Source organism: Heloderma suspectum, chromosome 7, assembly GCF_057233095.1.
Source record: "Heloderma suspectum isolate Gila_16-S chromosome 7, 16-S_ref, whole genome shotgun sequence".
NCBI classification, from domain to species: Eukaryota; Metazoa; Chordata; class Lepidosauria; order Squamata; family Helodermatidae; genus Heloderma; species Heloderma suspectum.
The window spans coordinates 100414990-100422160 of record NC_139464.1 but is presented as its reverse complement, the minus strand read 5'-3'; the positions used below and the strand labels follow the sequence as shown (position 1 = coordinate 100422160).

Sequence of the window (7171 nt, the reverse complement as noted above, 5' to 3'; positions counted from 1 at the left end):
GGGAAGGGAAAACAGGCAAAATCGTTTGCTCACACTCCATTTTGCTCTTCCCTTTCTGTGGCCTTTTCTGCTGCCAACAGGTGGAAAACTTTATTTCTCTGGCTGCCTTCATCAAACCAGCTCCCAAACTCTCTAGGTCTCAGGTATCTGCTTTAGATAGTGTGTGAGTTGGATGTTAGATGTGGGCTGGGTAACCCAAAATAGAGACAGCAACATTTCAAATAACAAACTTTACATTTTACTGAAGAAAAATGTCAATAGGAAAAGGTTTTAAAATCTGAATGGGAACATACACATACCACACCACAGACACATGAACATAAACCCATATGAACAATAAGGTAACCAAACAATCAGGGATAAATATATCCAGCTAACCTAACTAGACTGTGTCACTATTTTATTCAGGTCTGTTCCAAGCAATTTCTTACTGTCATTGCTCCAGATCTCTCAATCAGTTCTCCAGTTCCAGCAGCTATGACACTTTCTTTACTCTAGCACTCTGGCCTTCTTTTCTTCATTCTCTTTCTTTCTCTTCTTTTCTTTGCTTCTGTGCCTTTTTTTTTGCCACAGCTTTTTCTTTGTCCAACTCCAACCAGTCAGGAGGGTAGTTTCTTGTTCATTTTTGCAAATGAAGTTTCTATTTCCTGAGTTTAAAACTATTCTCTCTCTCTCCTCTCTTCCTCTGATCTTTCGTTGAGCTTTATAAGTCCTATCCAGGTGTTTTGCTTGGTGTACAATCAACATGTGAGGAGAGGGAGTGCTCTAGCCCTGCCCCCCCATTTCTGTCATCTCAGAACTTGGAATTAACAGAGAGAAGCTGATGGCAGAGATGCAACTGAAAGAGAGAGAGAGTTACGAGAGAGAGAGAGTAAGAGAGAGAGAGAGAGAGAGAGAGATTGAATTGGAAAAACTAAGACAGCAAGAACAGGATAGACAGTTAAAAGAAGCAGAGTTGAGACAGAGAGAAAGAGAGAGAGAGAGGTGGAATTAGAAAGGATTAAATTGGAAAAAGTGAAAATATTGAAGGAGGATAAAATGAGAATGGAGGAGGAAACCAGACCTCCTAAATTATCCCCTAAAGATTTCACCCCATGTGTGGTTGGGGAAGATCCACAAAAGTTTTTCACTTTACTTGAAAAAAGCTGCTCAGATGTGGAATATAGCTCCAAATGATTATCTGAGATTTATTCCTAGTTTGATTAAGTATTTGAGGAATATAGTAGCTTTCCTGTGGATGAGGTAGTGGACTTTGAAACCTTTAATAACAAAGGTTTAGATATGGGCCAGAATTTTTCAGAAAGAGGTTTAAGAACACTACAGTAACATCATGTAAGTTCTATGTGGAATTTGGTTATAGGTTTACTGGTTATTTTGAGAAATGGATCAGTAGTGCTGATGTTAAATCCAAAGAAGATCTGAGAAATCTTATGATCTTGGATCAGGTCTTGCATCAGTTACCTTGGGATATAAAACTTTTGGTTCGGGATCAAAATCCAAAACCTGTCAAAGATGCTGCTGAGTTAGTAGATAACTTTGCTTTAAACAGAGGATTTAATCTTACTGGTAGAACAAATAAAGATTATCAGAATAGAAAGATAAATAAATCTGGAGGGTTTAAGAGAGAAGTTGATAAGGAAAAAAATCAACAAACCTCTGAGAATCCTGAGAGAAAATTTCAAGTAAAACCTTTATTTGGAAACACAGACAAAACTTGTTATAACTGTGGGTTTATTTGGACATATTAAACCTAATTGTCCAAGACTGAGTGAGAAGGAAAAATCCACCTCAGTTAGACTTATTCAAATTCAAAGGCACACAGAACTTGAGCAATCTGAGGGTTCACTTTGCTATATGTTGATGTGTGGAACCAAGTAGGTGAATTTAATGACACTTTCAGAGAAAAAGTGAACCTAAATGGAAATGAATATGTAGCTGTACTTGACACTGGTGCTGAGATTTCCTAAATATGGTCAGTTTTAGTTAATCCAGAAAATATATTACCTCAGAAAAAAACATTAAAATTAAAGGTATAAGAGGGGAACCTGTTCAAATACAAAAAATCAGTGTAGCTTGGAGAGATTCTGAGGGAGTTTGAAGTAGGGGTTAACTCTGAACAATGTGAATAATTTATTTTGGGAAAAGATATTATGTCTCATCAGAGGCAAATATACATTGTGAGTAGGTCTCAGGAAGTAGTAAAGGACAGTGAATCTGTCGTAACAGAGGAAGAAGGAGTTTGTGACACAGTGTCTGAGACAGACGTGTCAGTGAAGCTGTTGCCTAGCAACCAAAGTGAAATGCCAGGCAGTGAGACAGTGGACTTAGCAGTTTTCAGTGGTTCAGCTCAAGCTGACAGTGGATTCAGAAATGCTATTGAGAGTGATCCGAGTTTAGAAGTATTAAAAACACAGTCACAGTCACCAGAATGGTCTTTTGGTGAAGCCCCCAAAGAACAAATCTTCAGGGAGAATGGTCTGTTATACAGGAAATGGCTGCCACAAAATAAAGGGGAGAATTGTGAGGCTGAAAAGCGGCTGATTGTCCCTCAGCTATACTGAGGTTGAAATTAGCTCATGATGAACTCATAGCTGGTCATATGGGAATTGGTAAAACTCATAAATGTTTGGCTGCCAATTTCTATTGGCCTAATATAGCTAAAGAGGTGTCCTTCATACAGAACTTGGCATTTTGTGTGAAAGAGCATACCGTATACCAGACTTTGGTGCATGGGAAAGAGGAAGCAAATGTAACAATGGCAGCACCGAACTGCATTCAAGTTCTGTCAGGTTAGCAAAAGTACCCCTAGAAGCAATTAATGGTCTCAACCTCTTGGGTAATCCAGGTTGCTTGCTGTCTGGCATGTTTGTAGACCTTGATAAACACAACTGGAACAGGCAAACTCTTTGTTCGTTGCTTCCTCAAGAATCAAGGTCTCATAACACTGATGTTGCCCTCCTACCTTGTATAAGCTACACTGCATTCGCTGTGGATGATGAAGTTTTATACAGCCAAACAATTGATAAGGTGGTTAGAAAGTTAAAATGCAAATAGAGATTCAAATGATTTTTGAGAAATGGCTATAGAACTGCACTAGATAACAAGTTGGAAGCAATAAAGAACTGGCCAATCCCCCAAACTAAGAAACAAGTAAGAGCTTTCTGAGGAGTCATCAGTTATTATCCAAGGTTTATCCCAAATTTTGGAGAAAATGACATTCCTTTACATGATTTAACTAAGAAACATCAATCTGATAAAGTAAATTGGACCGAGAATTGTAAATTGGCTTTTGAACAGTTAAAGCGAGCATTATGTGAAGCTTCTGTTCTTATAGCTCCTGATTATGAAAAGACATTCATGTTAGCCATGGATGCTTCCGAATCTCGAGTTGGAGCAGTTCTCTTGCAAGAGAAGAAGAGAGTAAAATACCCCATGGCTTACTACAGTTGAAAGTTATCTGAAAGAGAGAAGAAGTATTCATCTATTCAGAAAGAATGTTTGGCAGTGATTTGGGCACTGGAGAAGATCCACCCATACGTTTGGGGCCAGAAGTTCATGATCCAGAACAGTCATTGTGCTCTGCTGTGGTTGCAGATGATAAAAAACCACAACCAATTGTTGCAGTGCTGGTCATGGAAAATTCAGGAATATCAAGCTGAGATCCAACATGGGCTGGTCGAGAGAACGTGGTTGCTGATGGACTGTCCACCCTGTTTTGCAATCAAATGAGGATCTTCAATCAACAAAGGACTAAGTATTGTTCTTTTCAACAGAGTATTCAGAACAATATTTTTCTTTTTCCTGACTCAGGGAAAGGCATGTAGATGGTGTTGCTGAGGTTGTTGTTTGTTTGTTTTTTGTTTTTACAGGTGAAATGGTGAGTTCAACTGATGGACAATTTTATTGAACGGACTCTGTTGTCACCTTTCCTGTTTAAATCTCTGAAATGAATTGGGGGGGGGTGTCAAGTTCTTTCCTCTGCTTTGTAATGGGGGGGGGAGTTGTAACAGATGCATGTCATATTAATGTATATGCTTGCATTGTTAAGTGGAACCCAAGTAAGGGAGCAATCCTACTGGGATAGACGGCTGCCTCCAGACTCAGAGGCGACTGCCTATTCAATGCAGGGCAGGAGAAGTGTGGAGGGGGGATTGCCGCCTTGCATTTGTGAGATGGCCGATTTCAGCTGTCTAGCCACAGGAAGGCAGAGTGGGGGAAGTGGTGGCCGGACAACATGTTGGATGTGTCGTACTGGCATTTCCAAGTTCCCTGCCCTGGCATGCCCCCAGGAACTTCCCATTTTTGCTACTCCACACTCTTCTTCCAAGCACAGAGCATGGGGCCATTCCACACTGCCTGTGAGGCAGTGCAGGAGGGGGTGAAGGGCATTTCCTAGGAACCAACCTATCCTATGGCTGTCTAGCTGCTGACTAGCAGCCATAGGATTGTGCCCTTAGTTAGGGTTAAAATAACGTTTGGGAGTGAGTGAAAGGTGGGAGGGAGGTTTCTTCTCGGTTTCATCAGGTGGAAGCTGGAGAAAGTAGAACACAGGGCAGGAACATCACAGCCCTCAAATTTCAACTATCTTTGTTACAAAGAAAGGTCAGATAACAGTGGGGGAGGGACCTTTGCCAAGCCCTAGAATAAACATGCAAAAGTGACATGGACCCATGGACAGATTCACCCATGGACCCATGAAATTCACCCATGGACAGTTTCACCCATCAGTGGTTATTCTGGTCTATACACCAGACCAACTAATACATATACCAGTAAAGTTCAGTGTTTGTGAGACTTTGATTCAGACAACACATGGCAATATATTTTGACGTTTTTCTCTCCCCTTTCTTTAAGGTGCATAAATTACCAAGCTGGTGTTCAAAACTCAAATGGAGACCTGTGCCATATATGTACATACCAAGTTTCATTGTGATATAAAATCTCAAGGGAGATACCACATTATTTTTCATTTCATTAAAAATGGATGTGGGGATCAGGCTGGTATACGAAACATAAAATGTACAAAAGGGCCCTGAAGATGCATTCCAAGTTACTGCAATTTCAATGTTCAGTTGAGATACCATGTTACAAACATAGCTGAATGGACGCATTAAATCAAATGCCTGACTTGACTCAGCAAATCAACATTTTTTCCAGCCTATGAACCTGGGTGTTCACAGTATAAGTCAAGACATTATTCAATGTTACCCGTTTTCTGACTCTATTTGAATCTAATTTCCAGCCTGGTTCTTGATTGACTTCATGAATGACCTCAGCTGAAAGAGGGACAGGAGAAGTGTGATCATTCTAATTCTCCTGGACCTCTTATTGGCTTATGATACCATGGAACCTGGTATTCTTCAGGAACAACTGTCTGAGACGGGGACTGTGGACAGTGACTGTACTTCAGCAGTTCCAGTATGACATTAATGGCTCTTTTCAAAAGCTGGTCCTGCTGGATTAGTTCTCTGGCCTATGGTAGTTATGCTGTGGTGTTCTGTGGAGGTCTGTCTTGAAAGTGCGTAATGAACTCCTTCAGGGATTGGGGTTGTGGTTTCCAGGGATGCTTGGGGAATCCAGTATTTGTGAATTCTGATAGGAATGGACCTCAATTAAACCTACTGGACTGATGTGCAGATCAGAACATATTTAGCACTTCAAATTTTGTGATGCAGTTCTCATATCAAAAAACAAAACAAAAACCATATCAACATGCATTTTAAAATGAGTATTTTTAGATAAAACATGTTTAGGAATACATATTTCTAGGGGAGGGGGACACAGATTAATGTTGAAATCAGATGGAACAAACTTATGAATGAACACATGTAAAAGTGTCATGGACTGGTTATAGACTAATCTATCTATCCTAGTGGTGTGATTAGTAAATTTAGATGAGGCTGTGGTGGTTATGGATTAGTATTTTGGATCACTAATGGACTAGATGAGGACCAACAAACTGAAACCTCAGTCCTGAGAAGACAGAGAAACTGTTGGTAGATGGTTTGTCTGACCTGTGAGATGGTGTTTGGCATATTTTGAAGAAGGTCACAATACCCTGAAGGACCAGGTTCAGAGTTTGAAGGTGTTATTAAATCTGCCTTACCTCTAGACACTCAAGTGGCCTTTGTGCCACCAAACAACTTCCCTAGCTAAGACTGGGCAGGGATAGTTTGGCTACAACCATTCACACTCTGATAATATCCCTACATTGGCTGCCATTTAATACAGTTCAGAAAACTGCATTTGTATGAAATACAGGAACAAGATTACCAATTGGGACCAGATGTATGCAATACATATCTTATATATATCTGGAATATATCTTGCCAGCCTTAAAAGTACTGTACTGGCTCTAGTCAAAAGATGAACTGCTGCTTTCTGCCATAGCTTGAGGAACTGAGCCATCTTTGAGGGCATCCCAATATACAAAGCATTAGAGTAGTGCAATCAAGAGATTAGTATTCCATGAAGATCAGAAGCAACATCTCATCAGTGAGATAGGGACAAAGCTGGCTCACCAGTTGAAGGTTTAGAAAGCACTAATGCTGCCATCTACAGATCAAGCAACAAAGCAGGGTCAAAGAGTACCTGAGGCAGAATACTTGCTTAAAGAGAAGAGACTCTATTCCCTACTGTTCTAGCAGCCGGAATAGTATTTTTTCTTTCCTTGAGTCTTACTTTTCTTTCTTTTCCACAAAACTATGAAGGAGCTTGCCTCTACCTTATTTTTTCATCCATCTATGGCTATTTAAGTTTTAGATGTAGGCAAACAGCATTAAAGGTCTGTGCAGGTTCAACACCCTCACTCCAGTCCAGATGCCTTTCTCATCACTTCCAAATGAAGTGGCTGGTCAGAACATGACATCACTAAACACATGTGTAGCACTAGGGATGTTGGAGAAATCCACTGCGGACTCACATGAGGTCAGATTCTGAAGAACCTGACCTCTGAAGTCCACATTGGCCAGCCACACTCACCTCTGCATCTGGAAGAGTTCCTGTGGGGTGGATCTCCAGCCTTTAACCCCCCCCCCCCGATAAGCTAATGGCAGCTACCATTAGCTTATTGAAGGGAACGTTCAGCCATAAATAGCATATTGTATTCCATTTGCAGCCATAAAGCACTTACTTTTGCATAAATACAGCCATGAACAGCTGCAATTTATGT

The 7171-nt window shown here is 40.5% G+C and overlaps 1 pseudogene; it reads left to right on the top strand.

Annotated features, from left to right (window-relative positions):
• The first annotated feature begins 832 nt into the window (after positions 1–832).
• Positions 833–3450, top strand: LOC146340100 (uncharacterized; annotated as a pseudogene).
• The last annotated feature ends 3721 nt before the right edge of the window (positions 3451–7171 follow it).